Source organism: Pavona decussata, unplaced genomic scaffold, assembly GCF_977016875.1.
Source record: "Pavona decussata unplaced genomic scaffold, jaPavDecu1.1 SCAFFOLD_67, whole genome shotgun sequence".
In the NCBI taxonomy this organism is placed as follows: domain Eukaryota; kingdom Metazoa; phylum Cnidaria; class Anthozoa; order Scleractinia; family Agariciidae; genus Pavona; species Pavona decussata.
In genome coordinates, this window is record NW_028145486.1 from 4,115,475 (window position 1) to 4,132,500 (window position 17,026).

At 37.3% G+C, this 17,026-nt stretch overlaps 2 pseudogenes across 2 annotated transcripts in view; both read right to left on the reverse strand.

Annotated features, from left to right (window-relative positions):
- The window catches only part of LOC146478172 (putative skeletal organic matrix protein 7), a 117,549-nt pseudogene that overhangs the window by 56,797 nt on the left and 43,726 nt on the right, over window positions 1-17,026 (reverse strand). The gene's annotated exons all lie outside the window — the stretch shown is intronic.
- The window catches only part of LOC146478174 (uncharacterized), a 54,732-nt pseudogene that overhangs the window by 31,793 nt on the left and 5,913 nt on the right, over window positions 1-17,026 (reverse strand). The window contains exons 5-7 of the transcript XR_014865186.1: window positions 12,465-12,587; window positions 10,405-10,527; window positions 8,335-8,457 (exon numbers count right to left, since the gene is read on the reverse strand). The product of XR_014865186.1 is annotated as an uncharacterized LOC146478174 (transcript). The remainder of the gene's footprint in view (window positions 1-8,334; window positions 8,458-10,404; window positions 10,528-12,464; window positions 12,588-17,026) is intronic.

The following is a 17,026-nucleotide window of genomic DNA, read 5'->3' on the forward strand; positions in this document are numbered from 1 at the left end:
AAAAGCGGATCAAAAGTCGTCCTTTTATCCCTCTATCAATGATATATTGTACCAAAAATATCTAAAGAAAAGATAATGCCATTACGACAATTAGCCGAAGCTACAAAAACAAACCAACAAAAAGCGCGTATATCGCATTTAAAACTACATCCGGTCAGCAGTTTTGCTACTCGCATTTCCGGTCTACATACGTTTGGTCGTAAACAGGTCCTAAACAACGATTTCTTTGCTTCTCAACCATGCACCACGGAATGTACGGCTTGATTTAGCCAAAGACTTTATTCAGAATCGTCGCAGACATGCATTTGCTCAGCTGTGATGTTGATGCATCTATTTAACTTCCTGGATGGATTGTATTGATGAATTATTTCGATACTCGACACACTCGGACTGTGTTTGACCTGTTGGACTGTTCTTTATTCGGGTTAATGCATCATCATCTTTGGTCTAAAATTAGATGTTCGGCGAGGCTAGCCAGTTAGATTTGTCCTTTCCGCTAGAGTCTGTGCAAGATTTGGTCAAGAAAATGGAGCGTGCGAACTGAGGAGAAAGCATCCTGAAGAAATTCCCAAAAGTTGCAAGGTAGGCTTTGTTTTAATTTATATTTCATCAAATTCGTTGGCCAAAACCTAATCAATCAAATGTAGATAGCAGATAAGATGAATGAAAAAACCTCTAAAGCTGATATTCTCTATCTAAAGCCTGTTTGAGCCAAATACTGGAGACCTCAACATTTCCAATTTTGCAATTTTTTGCAACTTGCCTCGGATGTCTTCAACACCCATGGCCAGAATATAATTTTCCCCAAATAGATTTTATAATATCTATAAACTTCAATATCTATGTAAGCTCTGCTGCTAATTTGGTTTATGTGGAAAGAGTACTTTCGGAGAAATAACGAATACGGTTGTGCTTGTTTTTCCTTCTTGTCAAAATGGCTGACAGGCAACATAGTAATACGAACATTGTCTTCTTGATTATAGAACCCAAAATACTCTAACGGCAAATTTTATAAACTGGGAGAGTGGTTCTACCATCTGTATGAATTTCATTTGAATTGGTTCACATGTACTCGAGAACCAGACTCGTTTATTTTTACTATTTGAAAGTGAATTTTTTGGTCAAAACATAGACCTCAGGCCGACGTGATCGAGTGCGGTTTCCATGACAACGACGCACCTGCCGATCCAAATATGGCTGTTTTTGTTCATCCCTCCAGGTAACCTACCTCCACACAAAAAATGAAGGGGGGTTAAAAATTTTCATTTCCAACTTTGCTTCACTTTCCTCGAGAATTGCTCTTAATTGTGTTTGTTGCAGTAGAAAACCTACATCTTAATATTTTGTTGGCGTTTTTGGACAATAATGGCGAGAAAAGGCGATTTTTTGCCATGTTTTCACTGCCTGTGGCAGAAAACAACAACTTCAGTTAAATTCATGCCACTTCCTCGTCGGCACAAATTTGCACTTTTTTTAAAATGATTACCGTGATACATCTAAGACATCGATTTCTGGTAAGAAAAGATAAAAATTCGTTTATTTTTGAAATGTTGAAATTTTGTAATAGTTTGCAATAATACATACGAAAAGGTGTTTTCTTACCAAAGTTTCTAACAATGTGGTAAAAAAGTGATAAAAAACCCTCATTGTTGCCACAAATCAGTATTTTTTATGGAAGAGATAACAACAAATTCCTTCATTTGTTCCAGAAAATGCATTTTAGAATATCCCCGGTGGTTTTAGAACGTGTTTTTTAGTTCCGTTTTCATTGTCCGCCCAATTTCGAGAATGGAAACGATTAAACGCGAGGTCTCCTGAGTGGAATTTACTGAAAATGCATTCATTTGCAATACGAAAACAACTTTTAAAATGTCGTTATTTGAAGCATGGTTAATGTAAAGGCTGAAGAATTTTACTTGTCTTGTGTCCCGACCGCTGGTCAAGGGGAACGAAGACTTTGGGTACGAGATTGGCATCGACACTTGCATCCTTTTCTTGTTACGTGGACTACTTGACAACGATGATTCGTTTCGTCAAAGCCTGCTGAACGTGATCAAAATGGCTGTGCGATGCAAGGTATTACGCTATCCAGCGGATAAAGTGTACTTCAACCAATACATTTTATCAGCTGGATAAAGTTATCTACTCTTTGAACAACTGAGGCCTAGCCGATAAATCGGTGGTACGTGTAAATTAGTCTTAAGACAACATTATGTCCTCTTATTGACCAAGACTGTTCTACTAGTAAAATTGGCTTTGACATTCACTGTGCACTGAAAAGAAACTGCCTCTGCGTGGAAACAGGTTAATCTCTTTAAATTTAAATGGGAGAAAAAGGGGACAAGTTGACAACGATGATTCGTTTCGTCAAAGCCTGCTGAACGTGATCAAAATGGCTGTGCGATGCAAGGTATTACGCTATCCAGCGGATAAAGTGTACTTCAACCAATACATTTTATCAGCTGGATAAAGTTATCTACTCTTTGAACATCTGGGGCCTAGCCGATAAATCGGTGGTACGTGTAAATTAGTCTTAAGACAACATTTTGTCCTCTTATTGACCAAGACTGTTCTACTAGTAAAATCGGAAATTAGAGGTGAGACACCCAGTCATACAGAAGAATTAGTAAGATCAATGTTTGAAGAAAAAATGAATATCTCGAAAGAAGATGTAGATGACATCCAATTTGAGCGTGTCCACCGTTTGCCGACTCGCAAAAACTCCGTTAATCCTGCCAAGCCTCGACCAATAATTGCTAAATTCAGCTTTTACCAAGACAAACAGTTTGTTTGGTCTTCAGTCAAAAATTTGAAAAATACTGGAATTGGACTTTCTAATGATTATCCCAAAGAAATAGATGACATTCATGGAAAGTTATACCCGGTTCTGAAAAATGCTAAGCGAGAGAAACAACAAGCCTTCTTCAAGGTTGACAAATTAATAATAGATGGTCAAGTTTACAGAGGAAAGGAAACAGAAAATCTTCCCTACTACGGTGAAATAATGAGCAGTGCTCACGCAGATGGAGAGCTGTAGTGACTAAATGCGCGCCAGATGTTTGATTTCTGTATCTGTGTCTACTTTTTTTGTATTTTACTCAGTTCGTTTAATTAGTGTCGTACCATTCTCGCTTTTGTTAGTTGTACTTATTTTTAGGTGGAGTCTGTTCTATCAAGTGTTCGGGTTTAGTTGCATCTGTGAGGCATTTTTTTTCGTATCTGATTTGTTTTTGATCTTTCAACGTCCCCTGTTCTATGTTTTTGGATTTGCATTTACATTTACCACTTCGAATACTTCATTAGCACTTTTCCCTTTTTTTCCTTCTTCTGCGGTCTCATTAGTGACACCTTTGGGATTATAAAATGACTGAGGCGCTCAAATTACTATCGCTAAATGTAAGGGGCATAAGTAACTTTAAAAAAAGAAGAACAATTTTTACTTGGTGCCGGAAACGCGCAGACATTTCTTTTCTGCAAGAAACCCATTCTACAGCAGCAGTAGAAAATCAGTGGAAAAACGAATGGGGTGCAGAGCTCATTACTTGTCATGGCAGTTCAAATTCCTGTGGTGTTGCAATTCTAATTAAGAAAGATGTTGATTGTACTATACACCAAAAAATTTTTGACCCTTTGGGACGCTATATTGTTCTAAAAGCTGAAATCAAAGATAAGATGTATGTGCTCATAAATGTATACGCGCCAAACAAGGATAAAGATATTGTTGCCTTCCTCAACAAACTACTTATTACAGCACAAAATGAGGATCTAGATTGTGAAAGTAACATCATTATTGGAGGCGATTTTAACTGCCCCCTAAATCCTGCTATTGATAAGAAAGGTGGCATTCTCATTGAACGAAAATCCGTGACATCCTGTATCGATTGCTTGAAAAGTGAACTTGATTTAGTAGATATTTGGAGAATTAAAAACCCAGATACTAAGAGCTTCACATGGAGTAAAAAATCTCCTCGAATCTTTTGTCGTCTTGACTATTGGTTAATTTCGAATAACTTAACCGATTCGGTACAACTGACGGATATAATTCCAGCAATTAGAACAGATCATGATGCGATCTTTTTAGAGATTGGCGGAAATCTTGATCATGTGGGTAGAGGACCAAGTTACTGGAAGTTGAATTGCTCTTTACTAGACGATGAAGAATATATTAACAGTACAACCGAAATGATTCCAGTGTGGATTGCAGAAGGACGGGAAGAACTTTCCGACGATCGGTGTGTGTGGGACTGGGTTAAATATAATATACGAGCTCATGCTATCCGTCACTCCAGTAGAAAGGCAAAGCAAAGAAAGGAAACGGAAACAAAACTCCAAAATGAACTAAACGTAACAAAGCAAGCTTTCGAAAGCAACCCTAGTGATTCTAATGCTACTTTGTTTGATGTTGCTCAGAAAGAACTAGAATATTTTTATGAAGAAAAAACCAAAGGAATCATTGTACGCGCACGTGCTAGATGGCACGAATACGGCGAGAAGAGTACAAAGTACTTCTTAAATTTAGAAAAGAGAAATCACGTCAAGAAGCACATACGTAAATTGTATGTAAACGACGAAATTAAAACAAATCCACTCTGCATACTAAATGAGGTAGAACAATTTTACTGCGACTTGTACAAAAGTAAAAACAATCGTCCGGATATTGAAAATGAAATCGATTCCTTTTTAAATAATTTAAATATACCCAAACTCTCTGAAGAACAGAAAATCTCCTGTGAAGGTAAAATCACTTCAGAGGAATGTTTTCGTCTTCTTGATACCTTTCAAACTAACAAATCTCCAGGAAACGATGGAATTCCAATTGAATTTTATAAAAAATTCTGGCCTTTAATCAATGATTGCTTCATAAGGTGTGCAAATGAATGTTTTGAGAAAGGGGAGTTGTCCCATTCTCAAAAGCATGCGATTATCACGCTTATTGAGAAAAAAGGAAAAGATCGTTCTCTTATTGAAAACTGGCGCCCCATTTCTCTTGTGAACGTTGATGCAAAAATATTGTCTAAGGTAATTGCATCGAGATTAAAAAATGTTTTGCCTTATATCATTCATCATAATCAAACAGGGTATATTAAAGATCGTTTCATAGGTGAAACCATCCGTTCCATCTATGACATTATGGATTGGACTGCCAACGAAAACATTCCCGGCTTAATGATCTTCATTGATTTCCAAAAGGCATTTGATAGCATTGAATGGGATTTCCTTTTTAAATGTATTGAAGCCTTCAATTTTGGTTCTGATTTTCTTCGCTGGGTAAAACTGTTCTACAACAACGTACAAAGCTGTATTATGAACAACGGCATAACTTCAAAATCCTTTCAACTTGAGCGAGGTGTCAGACAGGGTGATCCTCTTTCTCCCTATCTTTTCATTGTAGCGGTGGAAACGCTAGCTATTGCCATTCGTCAAAATCCAGCTATAAAGGGTATTACCATTGGGAAAGAAGAGACAAAATTGTTACAATACGCAGATGACACAACAGCAGTACTCGCTGACACCAACTCAGCCACGGTACTTTTTCAACTGCTGGATTTATTCAAAAATATCTCAGGACTCAAGATCAATAGCACAAAAACCGAGGGTTTGTGGATTGGCTCTTCTAAAGGAAATAAAGCAAAACCGTTAGGCATTAAATGGCCAAATGAGCCGATAAAAGCCCTGGGGGTGTATTTCACGTATGATCCAAAATTACTGAAAGAAAAGAATTTTATTGAGCGATTAGACAGCATTAAAAAACTTATTAATATTTGGTCCTCAAGAGGTTTATCTGTCTATGGTAAGGTGACAATAATCAAATCCTTCCTTGTTCCAAAGTTTGTTTATGTGTGCTCGGTACTACCTACACCTAACGAATTAGTGAAACAATTGAATCAACTGTTATTTAAATTCCTTTGGAATGGCACGGATAAGGTAACACGCGTTTCGGTAATAAATGAATACGAGGAAGGTGGATTAAAAATGATCAATTTAGATTGCATGATAAAGTCCTTAAGGCTGGCATGGTTAAAGCGTATTTTTGAAGGTCAGAATGGAACGTGGAAAACCTACCTACAGCACTTGCTAGAACCGATGGGAGGTTTTTTCTTCTTAAATTGTAACTATGATATTAAGGATTACAAAATCTCTTCTAAGTTTTATTGTGAACTACTTTCTTGGTGGTCAGATTTTCGTGACTCTTTTGCCTCTCAGAGAGACTGGCAAAATGTTATTTGGAATAATAAAGAAATTCGCATTGACAAGAGACCAGTTTTCTACAAAAATTATTTCATGGCAGGATTGATCTTTACTCAAGATCTACTTTTCAGTTTAAATATAGAAGACTCTTTTTGCCACTGGTCGCATAAGATTTCCAAAACTAACTTTTTGCAATGGGCTGGCCTTCGACATTCAATACCTTCTTCTTTAAAAATTACTTCTCCCTGTCCATCTACAGCCTCTCCATTATTTTCAATTGATGACAACATCTTTGATGTCACAAAAAAGAAATCAAAGGACTATTACTCATTACTTGCACGCAAAAGAGCACAGCCTCCTAATATCGTTCGTAAATTGCAGAATGATTTTAATTTTTCGTTTGATCAGCTGAGAGAAATCTTCACTCTGCCACATTCTGTTGTGCTTGAATCATACGTAAAAGGTTTTCAGTTCAAAGTGATCAACTCTATTTCATACACAAATTCTAAATTATATAAAATAGGCTTCAAAACGGATGATCTGTGCTCGTTTTGCAAGGCAGAATCTGAAACCTTACACCACCTTTTGTATCAGTGTCCCTTTGTTAGACAGTTTTGGAATGATTTTCAAGATTACTGGCACCAACTCTCAAATCAGCAAATTCGTCTTACTCTTCAAGATGTTTTATTCGGAATTATAACTAAACCATGCCCTTTACTTAACCTACTGAATTATTTTATAATAATTGGGAAACTGTTTCTATGGGACTGCAGAAGAACCCAGATTCGACCCAAAATCCAAGGATTTCAAAGTAAAATAGTCATAAAATATGAAACCGAAAGAAAGATCAATAACACAAAATTTTTTAAGAAAAAGTGGGTACTATCCCCAGTTTAATGTGAAGAATTACATTACACATAAACTTTTGTGTGGTATTTTCATTCATAAGTGCAACTGTAACCTATTGTAAGTCTCTTTTTTTTTTCTTACTTCGTTAGTAACAACTTTTAATTTAATTTTAATATTGCAACTATTGTGTAACTGTATATTGTAAGTGTTAGTAGAAGTATTTAAGTATTGTTTCTATTATGATAGTATTAGTAGTAAATTTGAGTGAATTGTAATTTGTCAGTAGAAGAATTGTAATTTGTCAGTAGAAGAATTTAATTTAATATTGTAACTATTATTATTATTATTATAATTATTATTATTATTATTATTATTATTACTTTTTAGTAATTTAGGTTAGTATCTTAAGTTGGTATGGTTAGTATTGTAAGTAAAGTTTAGTATTCTATAGTTAATAAAAAAAAAAAAAAAAAAAAAAAAAGTAAAATCGGCTTTGACATTTGCTGTGCACTGAAAAGAAACTGGCTCTACGTGGAAACAGATGGGAAAAAAAGAAACTTGGAAATAGCTTAGTACTTTTAGCAAAAATTCCGCGTAAGTTTTCACATTCGGTTGCGATCGCGATTTTTAACTTGTTTCAGGAATTGGCATAGCTTAAGATGGTGCAAACAATACATGAGAGGGAAGAAAAATGCGAGGCAACGAGTCTCCACGTTTTTCATGTTACAATCCATCGAGTCCTTTCTGATCACCCATAGCCAGCCACTTTTTGAAAGCTTAATTGCTCTAGCATACTAACTTTTAAGAAAACTGGTTTATTATTTTTACGTTATCACTGGTGTAAGCGTGACTTTTCGTTTTTCGATTTATTACAAAAAATAGCTGACACGTTCCCTTGAATTAAAAAACCACTCTAGAATGGTTTTCGATTAATTGTCTTAACACCAATCACAGCAAATGTAAACAGCACAATAAACCAATCAGAATTCGAACCGAATGATACATCTATCCGCGTTAAGCGCGGGAAAACGAGTGCGAGCAGGTCACAAATTGTTTGGTTTTGCTTCTCATTGGTTGAAAAAGTGGCGCGAATTTTGCCAACCAAACAAAATGCGCAGTAAAACAAAACAAAAGCAAACGCGAAATTACTTTCGAAACTCAATTTGAAAGCTGCTCTGCAGCATCTTAATGCACCAAATTTAATCCAACCAAACACAAATTAAAGTAGACAATGTTTAGTCCGGATGGAAGCAACCTAACAGTTACCACAAGGAAAAGAAATCATCTATTCCTTACCGCTGCAAGTTTTTCCATTTCCATTAAAACCGGGTTTGCAAGTGCAAACATAGGAACCAACGTTGTTACTACAGCTGGCGTTAGCGTGACAAACTGCAGGAGAAGCGCTACACTCATCAATGTCTGAGGAAATACAATAGTAACAGAAACTGAGTTAGTCTTTAGGTTCCTACACAAGAAACAAAGAAACAAATTCGCTAGGCTTTTTTGAAACTATATGCTGACAGGAAACACATGACGATTTTGGGGACCTGTTACATGTGGTTTCTTTTCTCTTATAGTCTGTTTACAGGATTTCATTCTTTTAACTTCATAGAAGAATGAAAGTAACTTTTTCTTGATGATTATGACACAGTCCATTATTAGTAGTAATAAATGAACGACGATCGCAATTAAAAACGAAAATCAGTAACTGCCATTGTCTCATTTATTCATTATTTTATCCACAGTTCAAATATATGAGCTGCATACACTCCACTTCCATCCGGCTTCATTTCAATAGGTGTGATAGAAATTCACAAAATGACCAGCTCCCAGTTGGCTTGATAGCTCAGTTGGTAGAGATGGTTTATCGTTTATACAGAGGTCATGGGTTCGAATCCTTTTTAACCCTAAAGTTTAAGAGGTTGTCGTATTTTAGTTGCTTAAGTTAGGTATACAACTTCGATGGTCATTCACTTCTCAATTCTTTCATTCACAGTTCAACTTGTATATGACTTTCATAGTCACAGAAGCCTATTGCTCAGCTCACATAAATGCATTATTTTTGAGGTCCGTTTTCATTTTCCGCCCAATTTCGAAAATGGAAACGATTTAAACCGAGGTCTCCTGAGAGAAATGTACTGAAAATGCATTCATTTGCAATAAGAAAACAACTTTTAAAATGCCGTTATTTGAAGCATGGTTAATGTAAAGGCTGAAGAATTTTACTTCTCTTGTTTTCCAACCGCTGGTCAAGGGGAGCGAAGACGTTGGGTACGAGATTGGCATCGACACGTGCATCCTTTTCTTGTTACGTTGACTACTTGACAACGATGATTCGTTTCGTCAAGGCCTGGTGAAGGTGATCAAAATGGCTGTGCGATGCAAGGTATTACGCTATCCAGCAGATAAAATGTACTCCAACCAATACATTTTATCAGCTGGATAAAGTTATCTACTCTTTGAACATCTGGGGCCTAGCCGATAAATCGGTGGTACGTGTAAATTTAGTCTTAAGACAACATTTTGTCCTCTTATTGACCAAGACTGTTCTACTAGTAAAATTGGCTTTTACATTTACTGTGCACTGAAAAGAAACTGCCTCTGCGTGGAAACAGGTTAATCTCTTTAAATTTAAATGGGAGAAAAAGAAACATGGAAATAGCTTAGTACTTTTATCAAAAATTCCGCGTAAGTTTTCCATTCGGCCACGATCGCGATTTTTAACTTGTTTCAGGAATTGGCATAGCTTAGAATGATGCAAACAAGAGATGAGATGGAAGAAATATGCAAGGCAATGAGTCTCCACGTTTTTCATGTTACAAGCCATCAAGTCTTTTCTGGTCACCCATGGCCAGGCACTTTTTAATAGCTCCAATGCACTAGCATATTAACTTGTAAGAAAACCGGTTTATTATATTTAGGTTTCCTTGGTGTAAGCGTGACTTTTCGTTTTTTGATGTATTACAAAAAATAGCTGACACGTTTCCTTGAATTAAAAACCACTCTAGGATGGTTTTCAATTAATTGTCTTTACACCAATCACAGCAAACGTAAACAGCACAATTAACCAATCGGAATTGCGGGTAAAGCGCGGGAAAACGTGTGCGAGCAGGTCACAATTTGTTTGGTTTTGCTTCTCATTGGTTGAAAAAGTGGCGAGAATTTTGCCAACCAATCAAAATGCGCAGTAAAACAAAACAAAAGCAAACGCGAAATTACTTTCGAAACTCAATTTGAAAGCTGCTCTGCAGCATCTTAATGCACCAAATTTAATCCAACCAAACACAAATTAAAGTAGACAATGTTTAGTCCGGATGGAAGCAACCTAACAGTTACCACAAGGAAAAGAAATCATCTATTCCTTACCGCTGCAAGTTTTTCCATTTCCATTAAAACCGGGTTTGCAAGTACAAACATAGGAGCCAACGTTGTTACTACAGCTGGCTTTGGCGTGACAAACTGCAGGAGAAGCGCTACATTCATCAATGTAGGAGGAAGTACAATAGTAACAGAAACTAAGTTAGTCTTTAGGTTCCTACAGAAGAAACAAAGAAACAAATTTGCTTGGCTTTTTAAAAACCATGTGATGACAGAAAACACATGACGATTTTGGAGACCTGTTACATGTGGTGTCTTTTCTCTTATAGTCTGTTTACAGGATTTCGTTGTTTAAACCTCATAGAAGAATAAAGGTCACTTCCTCTTGTCCATTATTTCTATTATCGCAGTTAAGTACGAAAATCAGTAACTGTGATTGTCTCATTTATTAATTCTCTTATCCACAGTTCAAGTAAATGAATTGCATACACTCAGCCACTTCCATCCCGCTTTATTTCAGGAGATATGATAGGAATTCACAAAATGACCAGCTCCCAGTTGGCTTGATAGCTCAGTTGGTAGAGATGATGTATCGTTATCACAGAGGTCATGGGCTCGAATCCTTTTCAACCCGGAAGTTTAAGAGGTTGTCGTATTTAAGTTGCTTAAGTAGGGTATACAACTTCGATGGTCATTCACTTCTCAATTCTTTCAGTCACAGTTCAACTTGTATATGACTTTCATAGTCATGGAAGCCTATTGCTCAGCTCACATAAATGCATTATTTTTAGTTCCGTTTTCATTGTCCGCCCAATTTCGAGAATGGAAACGATTAAACGCGAGGTCTCCTGAGTAGAATTTACTGAAAATGCATTCATTTGCAATAAGAAAACAACTTTTAAAATGCCGTTATTTGAAGCATGGTTAATGTAAAGGCTGAAGAATTTTACTTCTCTTGTGTCCCGACCGCTGGTCAAGGGGAACGAAGACTTTGGGTACGAGATTGGCATCGACACTTGCATCCTGTTCTGGTTACGTGGACTACTTGACAACGATGATTCGTTTCGTCAAGGCCTGCTGAACGTGATTAAAATGGCTGTGCGATGCAAGGTATAACGCTATCCAGCGGATAAAATGTACTTCAACCAATACATTTTATCAGCTGGATAAAGTTATCTACTCTTTGAACAACTGAGGCCTAGCCGATAAATCGGTGGTACGTGTAAATTAGTCTTAAGACAACATTTTGTCCTCTTATTGACCAAGACTGTTCTACTAGTAAAATTGGCTTTGACATTTACTGTGCACTGAAAAGAAACTGCCTCTGCGTGGAAACAGGTTAATCTCTTTAAATTTAAATGGGAGAAAAAGAAACATGGAAATAGCTTAGTACTTTTATCAAAAATTCCGCGTCAGTTTTCCATTCGGCCACGATCGCGATTTTTAACTTGTTTCAGGAATTGGCATAGCTTGGAATGATGCAAACAAGAGATGAGACGGAAGAAATATGCAAGGCAATGAGTCTCCACGTTTTTCATGTTACAAGCCATCAAGTCTTTTCTGGTCACCCATGGCCAGACACTTTTTAATAGCTCCAATGCACTAGCATACTAAATTGTAAGAAAACCGGTTTATTATATTTAGGTTTCCTTGGTGTAAGCGTGACTTTTCGTTTTTTGATGTATTACAAAAAATAGCTGACACGTTCCCTTGAATTAAAAACCACTCTAGAATGGTTTTCAATTAATTGTCTTAACACCAATCACAGCAAATGTAAACAGCACAATTAACCAATCAGAATTCGAACCGAATGATACATCTATCCGCGTTAAGCGCGGGAAAACGAGTGCGAGCAGGTCACAATTTGTTTGGTTTTGCTTCTCATTGGTTGAAAAAGTGGCGAGAATTTTGCCAACCAATCAAAATGCGCAGTAAAACAAAAAAAGCAAACGCGAAATTACTTTCGAAACTCAATTTGAAAGCTGCTCTGCAGCATCTTAATGCACCAAATTTAATCCAACCAAACACAAATTAAAGTAGACAATGTTTAGTCCGGATGGAAGCAACCTAACAGTTACCACAAGGAAAAGAAATCATCTATTCCTTACCGCTGCAAGTTTTTCCATTTCCATTAAAACCGGGTTTGCAAGTACAAATATAGGAGCCAACGTTGTTACTACAGCTGGCTTTAGCGTGACAAACTGCAGGAGAAGCGCTACACTCATCAATGTCTGAGGAAATACAATAGTAACAGAAATTGAGTTAGTCTTTAGGTTCCTACACAAGAAACAAAGAAACAAATTCGCTAGGCTTTTTTGAAACTATATGCTGACAGAAAACACATGACGATTTTGGGGACCTGTTACATGTGGTTTCTTTTCTCTTATAGTCTGTTTACAGGATTTCATTCTTTTAACCTCATAGAAGAATGAAAGTAACTTTTTCTTGTTGATTATGACACAGTCCATTATTAGTAGTAATAAACGAGCGACGATCGCAATTAAGAACGAAAATCAGTAACTGCGAGTGTCTCATTGATTCATTATTTTATCCACAGTTCAAATATATGAGCTGCATACACTCCACTTCCATCCGGCTTCATTTCAATAGGTGTGATAGAAATTCACAAAATGACCAGCTCCCAGTTGGCTTGATAGCTCAGTTGGTAGAGATGGTCATGGGTTCGAATGCTTTTCAACCCTGAAGTTTAAGAGGTTGTCGTATTTTAGTTGCTTAAGTTGGGTATACAACTTCGATGGTCATTCACTTCTCAATTCTTTCAGTTACAGTTTAACTTGTATATGACTTTCATAGTCACAGAAGCCTATTGCTCAGCTCACATAAATGCATTATTTTTGAGGTCCGTTTTCATTTTCCGCCCAATTTCGAAAATGGAAACGATTTAAGAGCCGTCCTCTGTAAATATCGACTATCGTCGTTTGGACGAGAAAAAATGAAATCCCTCAAACTTTCTCAGAAGAATGGTCTATATAAGTGATTCACATAAATATAACTTTCAGCTCAGTTCGATTCGTATTTTAGCTGTAGTGCGACCATCTTGGTTTTACCGCTCTGAGAGGGCTTTCAGCGGCCATTTTAGGCCACACTTTTAAGAATTTGCCTTACGAAGAAAGCGTTACAAATCCGAACAAAATCTCATTATTCGAAACAAGCAAATGTTTGTTGTTGTGTTGAGAAGCTTTTTGGGGAATTTGATCGAAATCTGATTTGTTTACAAAATTTTTAATTTCTTCCCTATTGAACTACTCTTCAAGTGCCAAAAAAATGGCCGAGTTTAAAGGAAAATATCGCTAAAGATACATCAGTTGGCATCCTAAAACAGCATCCCGGTTAAAGAGCAATGTCTCATCTGTAAGAATATGCAATAAAATTTTTGGGCAGTTAAAAAGAGAAAATTATAGAAGAAGAAGTTTTAACTGTGCTTTTGTCAACAAACACCGCCTTCGTAATTAGCATAACAACATGAAAATAACGATTTACTAAGAAAATAACGATAAATTCCACTTACCTCGTGAAATATCGAGAACTGGATATTTCAAAATATATCAAATTATAGTTTCAGTCGGATACAGCCGCATTTTCGATGATTTGTTGTGCGAAATCACTGTAATACACCGCCGCCCGTAAACGCGGCACTGAGTTGAATTCTTCAAAGTCCGTCAGGACAACCATCAGCCGAAAAAATTGCCTTTCGCCCCATAAGCTGCCGTGTGCAAGGTGTCACATATTTCTTTGTTATCCTTAATGACCAAAAATTCTTTCAGCAAGCATTTAAATCCTGCTTTGAACTGGAGATTCTCGTCAAGAAATCGTTTATGTTCCGTTGACCTTCCGCCGTGATCACAATGAGATTGCGTTATAGAAACGCGCGCACATCCAGACGGGCTGGGGTGGGGGTGGGGAGGAAATAAAAATGGAACAGCTCCTAAATTAAAAAAAAAAAAAAAGGGGGGGGGGGGGGCATTCAAGATTACTGTCAAAGCTATTTTATGCATTTCGGGTACTAAACAGGAAACTGCTGTCCCAAAATAATGTGGAATATGATAAGCCCTTGTGCTCTATTTCTTTGGTTGGGGCGTGCGAGGGGGGGTTGGCAAGTAAAACACTAATTTACAGCATCAGTTGATCGTTGCTCTTCTGTTTAGGTTTCATACATGATGTTGGTCAATGATTCTCGTCAAGAAATTTTTATTTTCTGTTCACCTTTCGCCATGATTAAACAATGAGATTACGTTACAGAAACGCGCGCACACTCGGGTTGGGGTGGAGGTGGAGAGGAAATAAAAATGTCACGGACCTTAGCTTGTAAGATGCTGCGAAAGCGTTAGCCATTCTTCGCCTATTCGGGCTATAAATTAAACACCTGTCTCGGAATAATGGAACATGACTAGTGACTTTGGGGAACGTTGAGAAATTTGTGTAGGTTTTTTTCTGGTTTCTGGCGTAGTAGGATGTACCCTCTGTAAAGTCATGGTCTCTTATTTAGATGGGTACCTTTTCCAGCGAGTTCAAATATTTTGTGGTAGATCTAGGGGCAAAAATGTACTTCTGGAAAGTTAGTCAAAAATTCCTTTCATGTTTTTTTTCCCCCTCCTTTACTGTGATCAAATTGCCCTGCGGTAACGCGAAGCCGATCGTTGAGTAGATTTAAATAATGACTACATCAAATTAAATTTCATTGGTGTTGCTACTTTTCATTTTATATCGTGTTTAATATTTTAGGTCGTTTGGGTCGCAAAAGAGAACCATAGAAATATAATGTGTCAATCAAAGTGTATTGTTTCCAGTTTTAATATGTACAAACTTTTCGTGACACGCGTAAAGCGAATGGCTTAGTAGGCGCACTTTAATTGGTCCGTGAAGAATTCCTGGTCATGGCCACCTGTGGCTACTCGTCTATGTTGGAGGTACCTGCGGATCCAGTACCCAAACGATGAAAATGTGCAGTGTGTCCTACTGAGTGACTGCCGAGGGGACGTGAGCGTCCATTTAAAAGCACTGCACGTTTGGGACGCATCTTTAAAAACCGAGGCACAATTGCTCGTAGCAAGGGCAGGTATTGTATGAGTATTTTGATATTTATTTTAGCAGTTTTCTCTTAAGAAACACCAAAGTACAAATCATAAGTATTCATTCCTTGAAGCGAATACATTTTTTTGAACTCCCCCCACGAAATTCGCAACCTGGTTTACATGCCATTTCAGATCACAAGTTATCACCTGCAATTACACGTCATTACACCTTTTCACACGAAGACGCTAACAATAGAAGCATTTGCGGAGTGAAAAGCGTGTAACTTGGTAAGGAGCAAACTGTCCTATTAGATCGTACTCTCTAAACTAATGCTTTTGAAAAACACGTATTTGAATCTCATAAATTCTTCCTTACCAAATTTTCCTCCTTATGAAATTTGGTCTGAGGCATATATTAATCACGTGCTAGGAGACCGTGGGAAAGTGCGAATTTCATTGACGCCTATAAAGTGTATACAATTTGTACTAATGCATTCATTTAATTTTTTTTATTATTTTTGTATTCAATGGATTTTGAAGCTGGGGACGTACACTTGTGCAAAGTATAAACCAAAAATTTCACTTTTTGGAAATTATCGCGCGGGCAACATTTTCGAATGCATGATCGCTATAACGTACGTAGGGGTACATGTGTTGAGAAACGAAGGTTTAATGTGATATTGTGATGGGACTGATCGTCCAACTTTAAAGGGGAAAAAGGGAGTTATTCCCTTATTATCATCATTGATAGTCAGGCTTCATCATCATCATCATTTTCATTACGTCTTCAGTTCTCTTTTGATGCAACTGAAGACAACCTAAAAATCAGCATTTGTCTTCAGCACAGAGAATTATATGGAATCCGTTGGCGTTGCAACAAGAAAAAAGTGTTCAACCCCTGTAGATTGGGCGCCACACAAGTCAAAGAAATTAAAGGGCGATCGAGGGTTGACAAGTCAAGTTCAGTCAAAAGAATATATTTTCCAGCTAACCAACCAGCTAGCACATGTTGGCACGCGTAAGTTTTCGTAAAAGGGGAATACTTAACCAGTTACGCTGAGATTTTATTTTAGGTTCAAATAGGGAAATTAACAGACACTGATGTCAGTCCCGCATCACGCACGGGTTCCATCACCTGTCACGCTGCTTATTTATGCGCCATCACACGTCGCAAAAAAAAAACCCTTTGCCACCCTCAATAAATGCCACTTACTATTAGCTGTTGTGCCCTATTTGTCAGTCGGTTGCCCTTCGTAACATTTGATAGCATTTCCAACGATGTTCAGATTTAGTAGTTTTTCTGGCTCCAAGTCCTCGTAATGGTAAACGCTATGACAACGTTCCAAAACACAAACAGGCAAAAAAAAAAAAATAACAAGTAAGTAAGTCGCTTTTTATTGGAATTCTATGTAAGCCGGGACATTAGTTTCCTATTTAGTACCCGAAATGCATAAAATAGATTTGACAGTAATCTTGAATGCCCCCCCCCCCTTTTTTTTTTTTAAATTTAGGAGCTGTTCCATTTTTATTTCCTCCCCACCCCCACCCCAGCCCGTCTGGATGTGCGCGCGTTTCTGTAACGCAATCTCATTGTTTAATCACGGCGGAAGGTCAACGGAACATAAACGATTTCTTGA